The following is a 10,489-nucleotide window of genomic DNA, read 5'->3' on the forward strand; positions in this document are numbered from 1 at the left end:
GTATTGTGTTGTATTTATTAATATTTTGAACTTGATTGTTATATTTACAACTGTCTCTAATAATAATATTCATTTGTAGTAAAATTGTTAATATATAACAAAAAATTTTCTAAAAGATGAACTAAATTTAAGATTTATTGAAAAATAAATGGAAGCATAAACTAAATTTAAATTGAATAAAATTAAAAGTATAGAGATGAAAAATAATATTTTAAACAAAAAAAAAAAAGTTGGCTCTTTTCCCAAGATTATCAACAACTGTGTCTTTTTTCTGTCTCTGTTCATGCATGCGTACACAATTTAATGGAGTAAGTACATGATCGTATCAATGGATTTCCTAGTACCTATCTCCATGCTTTACTTACCTTTAGCTTCTTCTTCTTCTTCTTTTTTTTCTTTCTTTGGTTCTTTTTTTTGTTAACCAATCTTTTTAGTTTTTACTACAATAAGAAACGATGGATTTTAATTTAGATTTTTTTTATGTGGGAGGATGAGGAAGAATCTTGAAGCTAAAGCACTAAACACCGGGTGTTCTTCCAATATTCTTAATTGTTATCCATTGTTCAATGGATATATCGTAGATTTATTGTTAGATTAGTCTATATTTTTCGAAATTCACTATCATAACATTTAAAATCTAACTTTTTTTTTTAAAAAAAATGGGAGCGATTTAATATATAGTCACATAATTTTGTAGAGAGCGATTTAAAAGAAAAAAGAGTCGACATATCAATTCAATTAGAATTAAATATTGTTTAAGTGGATTAAATATGAATCATGTCCTTTAAATTTTCTCTTTTTAAAAAAACGACCAATGTTTGTGCAACATATATATGACCCATATATCAAAAAAAAAAAAAAAAAGAGTACCTTTAATCGAAGGTCCTTTTGGAGGTACTAAAGCTCATCTTTTGCTTCAAATACACGATTTGTAAAAGTGAGCCAATGTAAAGATATAATTCCCAAAGTACACATTAAATTATTGTTTAAACATTTTCATGTGTGTCATTACATTTTTTTTCCTCTCTATATTTATGAAAGCTAGAATTGATAATGACAGTAGGAATAAAGTGGGAGTTTTTTTTTGGAATTTTTATTTTAATTTTTCCCCAATGAATGAATGATAGAATTTAAAATGTCGATTGTGACTTGAAGGAAAGCGCTTTAAAGCTTAATGCTTTTAAAAGGCTAAGCTATGTGATATGATTTTAATGCGCACCTAATTATAAGCTAATTTAGACCGTATATTTTACTGTACTTTTTCATCCTAAAATTTTTATTTGATTGGATCGTAATGTAATTTGTGATGGGATTTTATTAAAAGAGTACTACTTTCAGTTTAGATGTCGACATAAGATTGTTATTAGGGGAAAAAAACAAATTTAGGACACTATTATATTACACATGAAATTTTCAATACAAGTTAAATGAGACTGCTACAATTTGTTGTCGTGTAATAGTTGTCATATGTGGATCTTGTCATTAATAATTATTGGATACAAATTTGAAATATGTTTAGGGTTTACTTTTGCTTCATAGATTTCAAGTTTTTTTTTGTTTGTTTAATTTTTAATATCGGCAATCATTTTACAAATTTGTGCATGTGACGTTTCTAGTTAAGTTGGACAAAATTATATAGGAATAGTTGAAACAAAATAAATTTTGATTTATTGAACGTGAAATATCCTCAAAATGTAATTGTACCGTAATATGACCCTATTAACATGTTACATGATTGGCACAAGTCCATTCACTATTTTCACGTAATTTACATACCTTTGTTTCAAGAAAGGTGTTTTTATTGACATTTTTGTGAGTCAACTTAAATTGAAACATTTATTGACATTTTGTAACCATTAATGTATGTATTTTTAAATTAGCAATTATTTTTAAGCTCTAAATTAAGGTATTATTAACGAAACGGGAGAATTTCTCCGAGAAGTGGAAGATTTTATGTCACGAGCATCACCAAATCAACAAAAATTCACACGTCATCAAAGTCCAAAGTTATAGTAGTAACAATTTAAAATAATGGTGGTCAAAGTTAGTGGAGATGGTCGTCATTGGAGGTCGCCAGAGTTGGCTGTCGAAGGTAGCAGTCAGATGTGGTCGGAGTTGTAATGCCCCAAGTCTAGGATTCGGAATCTAGATTCAGTACTTGGTGGTCCTGATGATAAGAAGTTGACCAACCAAGAGGAAATGAGGCTTAACAAGCCAAACCAGCTCAAATGAAGAGGAAAATGAAGCTCAAGTTCAACCTGGCTTAAATGAACCTCATGCTGAAAATCAATGGGAGAACTTTCCAAGTCAATCCAATTATGAGGTAATTATTATGCCACAAGGACTAATGACAAGGGCTAGAGCTAAAAGACTTCAAGAAGGGGGATTAAATGCTTGCTTCCAAGTTAAGTTTCTAGTTCATGATGAAATGTTGTAACCTTTGAAGCTCTAAGAGATATTTGGACACCCAAGAGCCATAATGAATATGAAAATCCCGATTCATCTACATATTTAATGTTTTATGAATCTATTTATTTAATGATTTACATTTATTGAAGAAATATGTATGAACTTCAAGAGTTGTGGCTGAATTTAGATATTATAGATGAAAAGTTGTGTCATTTCAATGTGTCTTTTAAATTAGTATAAATACCAATGTACTTTTGTCATTTGAAGATGAAATTGAAATTTGAATGAATTTTCATTATAGAATTTAGTATCTCAAGCTTTTATGCTTTCTTTGTATTCGTGTGTTTAGAATGCATGTTTTAGGACTTTCAATCAAGTTTGATCAATTAAATTGTGGAAGTTAGGAACAAGTTCTCATTTCTTCTTGATCTTTGATCAATCTTCCAAGCCAAATCTATTAGCTTTCTTGGGGTTGCTTATCAAATATTTATTGGGGATTAAGCTTATAACTATTGTGGAGGTTCACCTTGTTTAAAAGGAAATTCTCAAATGTGATTAAGGTAGTTCCCTTTATTATCCAACGTTTCCTTGCATCCTCCACACCTTGAGGCGTTATAGATAATATTAGAGCGAAACCTCTCCCAATAAGATGTGGTTTAGGGACCAATAATGCGAAAGCCAGTGGACATATAATGCACCGAGTTTAGGAGAGGGATATGAATGAACCGATATCAATCCAAATGAGAGGAATCTTGAGGATATGAAAGTATGGTTAAGAAAGGCTTAAAAGAATTGAAAGTTACTATCTATACTAACAAGCTAAGCACGCTTAACCTTCTTAAAAGTTAAGCGTACTTAGCTTGGAACAATTCTGTGTTAGGTGACCTCTTGAAAAATTTTCCTAAGAAACATGTAAGGACAAAGCATGCTGGAAGGATCCGTATTGGTATATGGGGATAGTTTTTACTCTTAGAAACAATTCAAAATAAGCAAGGATGACGTTCCCAAATCAAAGGAGATGCAAGAGAATGTCGAGGTCATCCGATGTCGAATCTAATTCCAAATTGTATAAATCACTAATAGACTAGTTGTAACATCCCTAATTTTTCAGATAAATTTTCATTAAATTATCTTGAAATATTTGGGTCTTATTTTGATAAATTGAGGCTAAGAATTTAATTTGGAAGACAAGATAATTAATTAAAAAAATATTTGTAAAAAAATAAAAATTTTAATTCAATTTAAAGAAAAATTGGATTAATTTACTTGGGGGAAAGTGTGATTTTAAATTCATTAAATATTTGGAAAGATGTAATTTATCTTAACTATAGGATTGTATATTCCCTTTAATTTTGGTTTGGAGCTAAGATTAAGTTAATTGGAGAAGTTAATTTGATAAGAGATTTGAAATTTTTGGATTATTTTGGATAAAGATTTGAAAATAAAGAAAAGGAAAAGATTTGAAAAAGATTTGATAAGAGATCTGGAAGTTTTTTTTTTTATTATTTTGGATAAAGATTTGGAATTTTTAGATTATTTTAGAATGTCAATTCGAGGTAAGTGTCTTTCTACTAGTTCACCTTCGAACCAGTCGTCCCTACCACTTGAACTATCTATTTTAGACCGATTGAACTATTTTTTTTTTTTTTTACTGACTGGATTGGTTATTTTAAAATGATTGGACTGCTTATCTTGGACTGACTGGACTATTTGATTTAATGAGATCAAAGGTTGAACTGTTTTGACTGTGATGATATGTAAAGTTGATTGAGGACGTATCGATATTTTACCCCTAAGATAAACGACTGTAATTATAACATGAATGCTAAGTTTAAATGGTTCTTGTTAACTTTTATTATCTAGGTAGGTGTACACATACGGCTGATCGTGTGCTCCTTTGGGTCCACACCATGACTGTATTGAAGGAACCTTTTGTTGGGTTTTATGTCTTAAAAGCTCACAGTTTGTAAAATAATAAACATTTTCTATAATCAATATACTTGTTATTGATCTCATAAATTGTATGAAAGTCTAAATCCAATAAACTAAGACCCATGGCTATTGTATGAGTACTTGAACTTTATGTGGAGATATAAGAGTGGATCGGGTTCGAGTAAATAGTTAAAATGATCTATGGTACATGAATGAGGTTGGGTACCTTATTATGGTAACACAATTGAATGCGGCCTACTCTGTAGTTGTTACAAAGAGTTGTAAAGTACTACATACGATGTGATCCTAATTCGTACATGTTATGACATGAGAAGTGGGGGTGTCATATGCAATGAGTTTGCATAAGATCAGGACCAAGAAATAAGTCACTCTTACTTTATAACGTTGTTTACTATTTAAGACTGACTATTTCACCTAGATGACCTAGGTAACTCGATCTTAATCCTGAGCTAACTATGAACTCTTGTTTATCCGGGATTGCTCTTAGATTTGCATATTGAGGGTTGGCTCAACAGCGCCGGCACAATAAGACTCCCATTTCAGGGGTAAGACCGGATAGATAGCTGAGGACATAGGGTGCAAGACGGAGTTCACGTCTACCCAATTTAGGGATAGGAGAAAAGTTGTTCTCTCAAGTACTGAATCCAGGTATTGAACAAGGGGCCTCACCCTCTCATTGGGCTGAGAGAGTTTGGTGTAATAATTGGATCACAAACCAATTGTTCATTAGAGGATCAGTAGGGACTTGAGGAATAAGACGTCATCTCGGGGGTAAAACATATATTTGACCTAGCCGTTATTACGAACAACCTGTGAATAGTCGACTTGCTAATTATGATTAAATCATGTAGACATAATATATATATAGTGAGGAAAGTACTATGGGCTATAGTGGAGTGACCCATTAGTTAACGAATGGAGATTAATTTGGTCTAATGAGTTTAGCCAATTAATCTCGGATCGTTGGAACTCATGATTTGTAGGTCTGCGAGGTCTTCCTACTAGCTCGTAACAGACTAGCTCTAGAATAGCGTGATAAGTTAATTTGAAACGTTCAAACTAGAATTAAGGAAATTAGTAATTATATAAGATATAATTATATGTTTAATTTTAGAATTAAACGGAATAGGAGAATTTATATATTTAAATGTGATTTAAATATATAAAGATGGATATGTGTTAAAATTAATTTAATATTTGATATTAAATTAATTAAGTTTTATTTAATAATTAATTTATGAAATTAATTAATTTTTTCATTTTATAAAATCAAAATAGATTTTATAAAATCAATTTTTTATTTTTAGATAAAATTGGAAAAGTAAAAACAAAAAACACACAAAATGGAAAGAAAAAAAAGTTTTTCCATTATCCATCACCAAGTAGCTCACTCAAATGACATTATCATTGCCTTATCTTCTCCAAGCATGAGCTGCAACTCATGCAACTTTTCTCTTTGCATGTTGATATACAATATAGTGAAGAGATTGGAGTGAAAATCGGGCATGCAATCTATAGAGATTTTGAGAGAAAAATTGGTCTGAAGAAAGTGTTCTTCAGCTGATTTTTTGCAGTGAGCATTTCTCCTTCTACCCTTAATTCAAGCTTGTTTTGAGTCTCATAACTTAATCTAGAGCATTAAGAGAATAGTGGGGAAGATTTTGAGATGGTCTACAATAAGATTTGGAGAATATAGCAGCTGGTGAAGGAACAAGAGGTATGTCTTGAAAGTCATTTTTTTCTGCAAAAGCATGTTTTATATTTTTCCAAAATTAGGGAATTTGAGTGCTTAGATGATTCTTATGCTTCCGCTGCTGTTGATACAATCCTACACCTTTGAAGGTCCTTGAGCGAAAGTGTAGAGATCGGTCAAAAATTTATTTTCACATAATCAAAATTACATAGTACAAATGTTATGCATAATCATAACAACATGCAAGCAAAAAAGGAAATGAGAGAATTAGGGTGAAAGAAAACTTACCCTTGAAGAACCCTTCTTCATGTATTTCCTTTCTTCGAATATGTCACGAAAAAACTCGATCCAAATAGTCACAACCACGAAAAGAGCCTCCTATATTCTCTAATGGGATGAGAATCACTAAGGAGTTGTGGGATCTTAGGTTTTTGGAATAAAGGAAGTGATGAAGAGGAAAAACTGTTTTCCCGGAGAAAAAGTTCGGTCTCTTTTTGGAATTGTATAAATCTATTGAGCATTACATCCACACTGAAGGAAATCTAAATAGAGATCTCCATGAGCAGCGAATGATCGTTCCAAATTCTATTTAGAATGAACACAACAATTACAGCCTTAAATAGAAACGAGCACATTATGTATAATTAGAAATTAAAACATGCTACAAGAGGATACAAGGGATAGAGTATGCGTACCTTTGAAGAACTATTCTTCAAGTATCCCTCAACCGATTTCCAATGCGTCCAAAGCAGCACTCGAACGCAACGAACAAAACACGACCTCTATGAACATCTGAATGAGTCTTGATCCCAATCGAGTCCAACTCGATCCACGAACTGAATAAGAACACCACCATAAATGTTACTTTGGTATTCTCAGTGTGAGAATCCAGGAGTTGTGGGCTCTGTATGATCTTGGATTGAGGAAGATAGGAGGTATACGATCAAGTAAGTGGGAGATATAAAGACTGTCTATCGTATAGATGATGTACTCAATCGTTTAGAAGATGAAGGATATCGTATAGACTTTGCTACTTGATCATGTAGCAACGACCAGCGAGTAACTATCGTATAGTCAACACGTAGCTCGATCGTGTAGACTCTCAACGCTATCGTTTAGTAAAAACACTTTTTACTTGATAGCCTTTTCCGTGAGATTTTCCTTTTTATCTCACGATTACCATAAAACTTCCAATAACCTTCCACTCAATTCGGTTATTAGAGGAAATGAATTAATTATCATACAATTAATATATCATAAATAAATATGATAACGAACTTATCAAGTATCTTCGGAGAACGAGAGATTTTAGTCCAATCCTAGTCATGACCATTGAACTGCTGTTAAAAACATTCTCAAGTATCTTCGAAGAACGAGAGATTAGATGCTCGTGTATAGTCCTAAGGATCTGATCCTTGTTGGATACACTGATTTTGACTTTCAGACCGATATTGATTCAAGGAAATCAACTTCGGGGTCGGTATTCACTCTGAACGGAGGAGCAGTTGTGTGGAGAAGCATCAAGCAGAGTTGTATTGCAGACTCCACAATAGAAGCTGAGTATGTTGCTGTAAGCGAATCAGCAAAAGAAACATAGCTAATCCATTTACGAAGGCCCTCTCGGCTAAAATGTTCGAGGGTCACCTAGTAGGACTAGGTCTATGAGTTTTGTATCACTAGGACAAGTGGGAGAATTGATGGGTATTGTGATGCCCTAGTTTATTGTATTTGTACATTTTATTTTTTCCATGTAAACTCAACATTGTATATATTTGTATATATTGATCCACTAGAGTTTTAGTCCAACTGGGAGTATTGTTGGGTTTTATGTCCTAAAAACTCGTAGTTTGTAAAATGATAAACATTTTCTATAATCAATATATTTGTTATTGATTTTATAAATTATACGAAAGTCTAAATCCAGTAAACTAAGACCCATGACTATTGTATGAGTACTTAAACTTTATGTGGAGACATAAGAGTGGATCGAGTTCGAGTTAATAGTCAAAATGATCTATGGTACATGAATGAGGTTGGGTACCTTATTCTGGTAACACCATTGGATGCGGCCTACTTTGTAGTTGTTACAAAGAGTTGTAAAGTGCTACATACAATGTGATCCTAATTCGTACGTGTTATGACATGAGAAGTGGGGGCGTCCTATGCAATGAGTTTGCATAAGATCAAGACCAAGAAATAAGTCACTCTTACTTTATAACGTTGTTTACTGTTTAAGACTGACTATTTCACCTATATAACCTAGGTTAACTCGATCTTAATCCTGAGCTAGCTATAAACTTCTGTTTGTTCGGGATTATCGTTTGATCTGCAAGCGGTGAGAGTAATCCAACAGCTTTGCTCAATAAGCTTACCATTTTGGGGATAAGACCGGATGAATAGCTGGGGACATAGCCTTTCAAGATGGAGTTCACGCCTACCCGATTTAGGGATTGGAAAAAGGTTGTTCTCTCAAGTACTGAATTCAGGTCTTGAACAAGGGGCCCCACCCTTTCACTGGGCTGAGAGAGTTTGGTTTGGTGATTAGATCACAAACCAGTTGTTCATTAAAGGATCAGTAAGGACTTGAGGAATAAGACGTAATCTCGGGGGTAAAACAGATATTTGACCTAGCCGTTATTACAAGCAACTTGTGAAGGGTCGACTTGCTGATTATGGTAAAATCATGTGGACATAATATATCTACAGTAAGGGGAGTCAACTATGGGCTTTAGTGGAATGACCCATTGGTTAACGAATGGGGATTAATTTGGTCTAACGAGTTTAGCCAATCAATCTCAGATCGTTAGAGCTTATGATCTGTAGGTCTGCGAGATCCTCTTACTAGCTCGTAACGAACTAGCTCTAGAATAGCGTAATAAGTTAATTTGAAACGTTCAAATTAGAATTAAGGGAATTAGTAATTATATGAGATAGAATTATATGTTTAATTTTAGAATTAAATGGAATAGGAGAATTTATATATTTAAATATGATTTAAATATATAAAGATGGATATGTGTTAAAATTAATTTAATATTTGATATTAAATTAATTAAGTTTTATTTAATAATTAATTTATGAAATTAATTAAATTTTCATTTTTAAAGTGAAAATAGATTTTTTAAATCAAATTTTTGATTTTGAGATAAAATTGAAAAAGGAAAAGAAAACAAAAACACAAAATGGAAAAATGGATTTTTCCATTATCCATCATCTAACTAGCTCACACATATTGCAATGTCTTGCCTTTATCTTCTCCAAGCATGAGCTGCAACTCATGCAATTCTTCTCTTTGCATGTTGATTTGTAATATAATGAAGAGATTAGAGTGAAAATCAGGCATGCAATCAAAAGAGTTTTGAGAGAAAAACTTATTTGAAGAATGGTTCTTTAACAGGGTTGCTGCAGTGAGCTTTTCTCCTTCATCCCTTGATTCAAGCCTGTTTTTAGTCCCACAACTCAATCTAGAGCACCAAGAGAATAGTGGGGAAGATCTTGAGGTGGTCTACAATAAGATATGGAGAAGATAGCAGCTGAAGATGGAGCTTTGAAGAAGTTCTACAAGAGGTATGTCTTGAAACCCATTTTTCTGTAGAAGCATGCTTTATATTATGCCAAAATTAGTGAATTTGAGTGCTTAGATGATCCTTTTGCTTTCGCTGCTGTTGATACAATCCTACATTAAGTACGACTGATTTCTCTAATGAATAATAAGTCATAGGCCTACTATGACTGAGTCCTCTCTTCTAAAGAGAGGGTGTGTCCACTATGTTCAAGACCCGAAATCAGCCCTTAAGGGAGCAATTTATCTAATTACCCCTATTTTGGGGAAGGAATGAATTCCGTCTTGTATAGCCGAGTTCTCAGCTCTTCAATCAGATGAATCCCCGAAAAGGTAGGCTTGTTGAGTTGGCAATCTAGCCACTCAAACCCATACTAATCAAAGGACTGCCCTCATAGGCAGGAGTTCCCAACTCACTCAGGATTAAGGTCATGTCACCTATGGTCATTTTAGTAAAATGTAAGTCTCAATTGTCAACGGTGTTATATAAAGAGACGAATGATCTCATGGTCCGGTCTTGTATAGGACACCCCGCTCGCATGTTTCCACATGAATGGTCAGGATCAGACCATTTTTAGCATTTTACAACACTTGTAAATATTTACAAAGCGGGTCGTATTCGTAGTGTCACCAGGATAAGGTATCCCTTTTTTATCCATCTACTACAGACCATTTAGGTTATTACTTAAGGCATGATACACTTGTATGTCTCGTATACATGCTTAAGTTACATGAAATAACCATGAATTTTAGTTTAATGGATATGAGTAAATGCAAATAAAATAACATTTATTTTATTAATAATAATTTATACAAAATATTTACAAACTACAAGACCACCGGGAGAATGAGGACATCAATCCCAACACACA

Source organism: Benincasa hispida, chromosome 10 (genome assembly GCF_027475165.1).
Source record: "Benincasa hispida cultivar pf3 chromosome 10, pf3_genome.v1.1, whole genome shotgun sequence".
Taxonomy (NCBI): domain Eukaryota; kingdom Viridiplantae; phylum Streptophyta; class Magnoliopsida; order Cucurbitales; family Cucurbitaceae; genus Benincasa; species Benincasa hispida.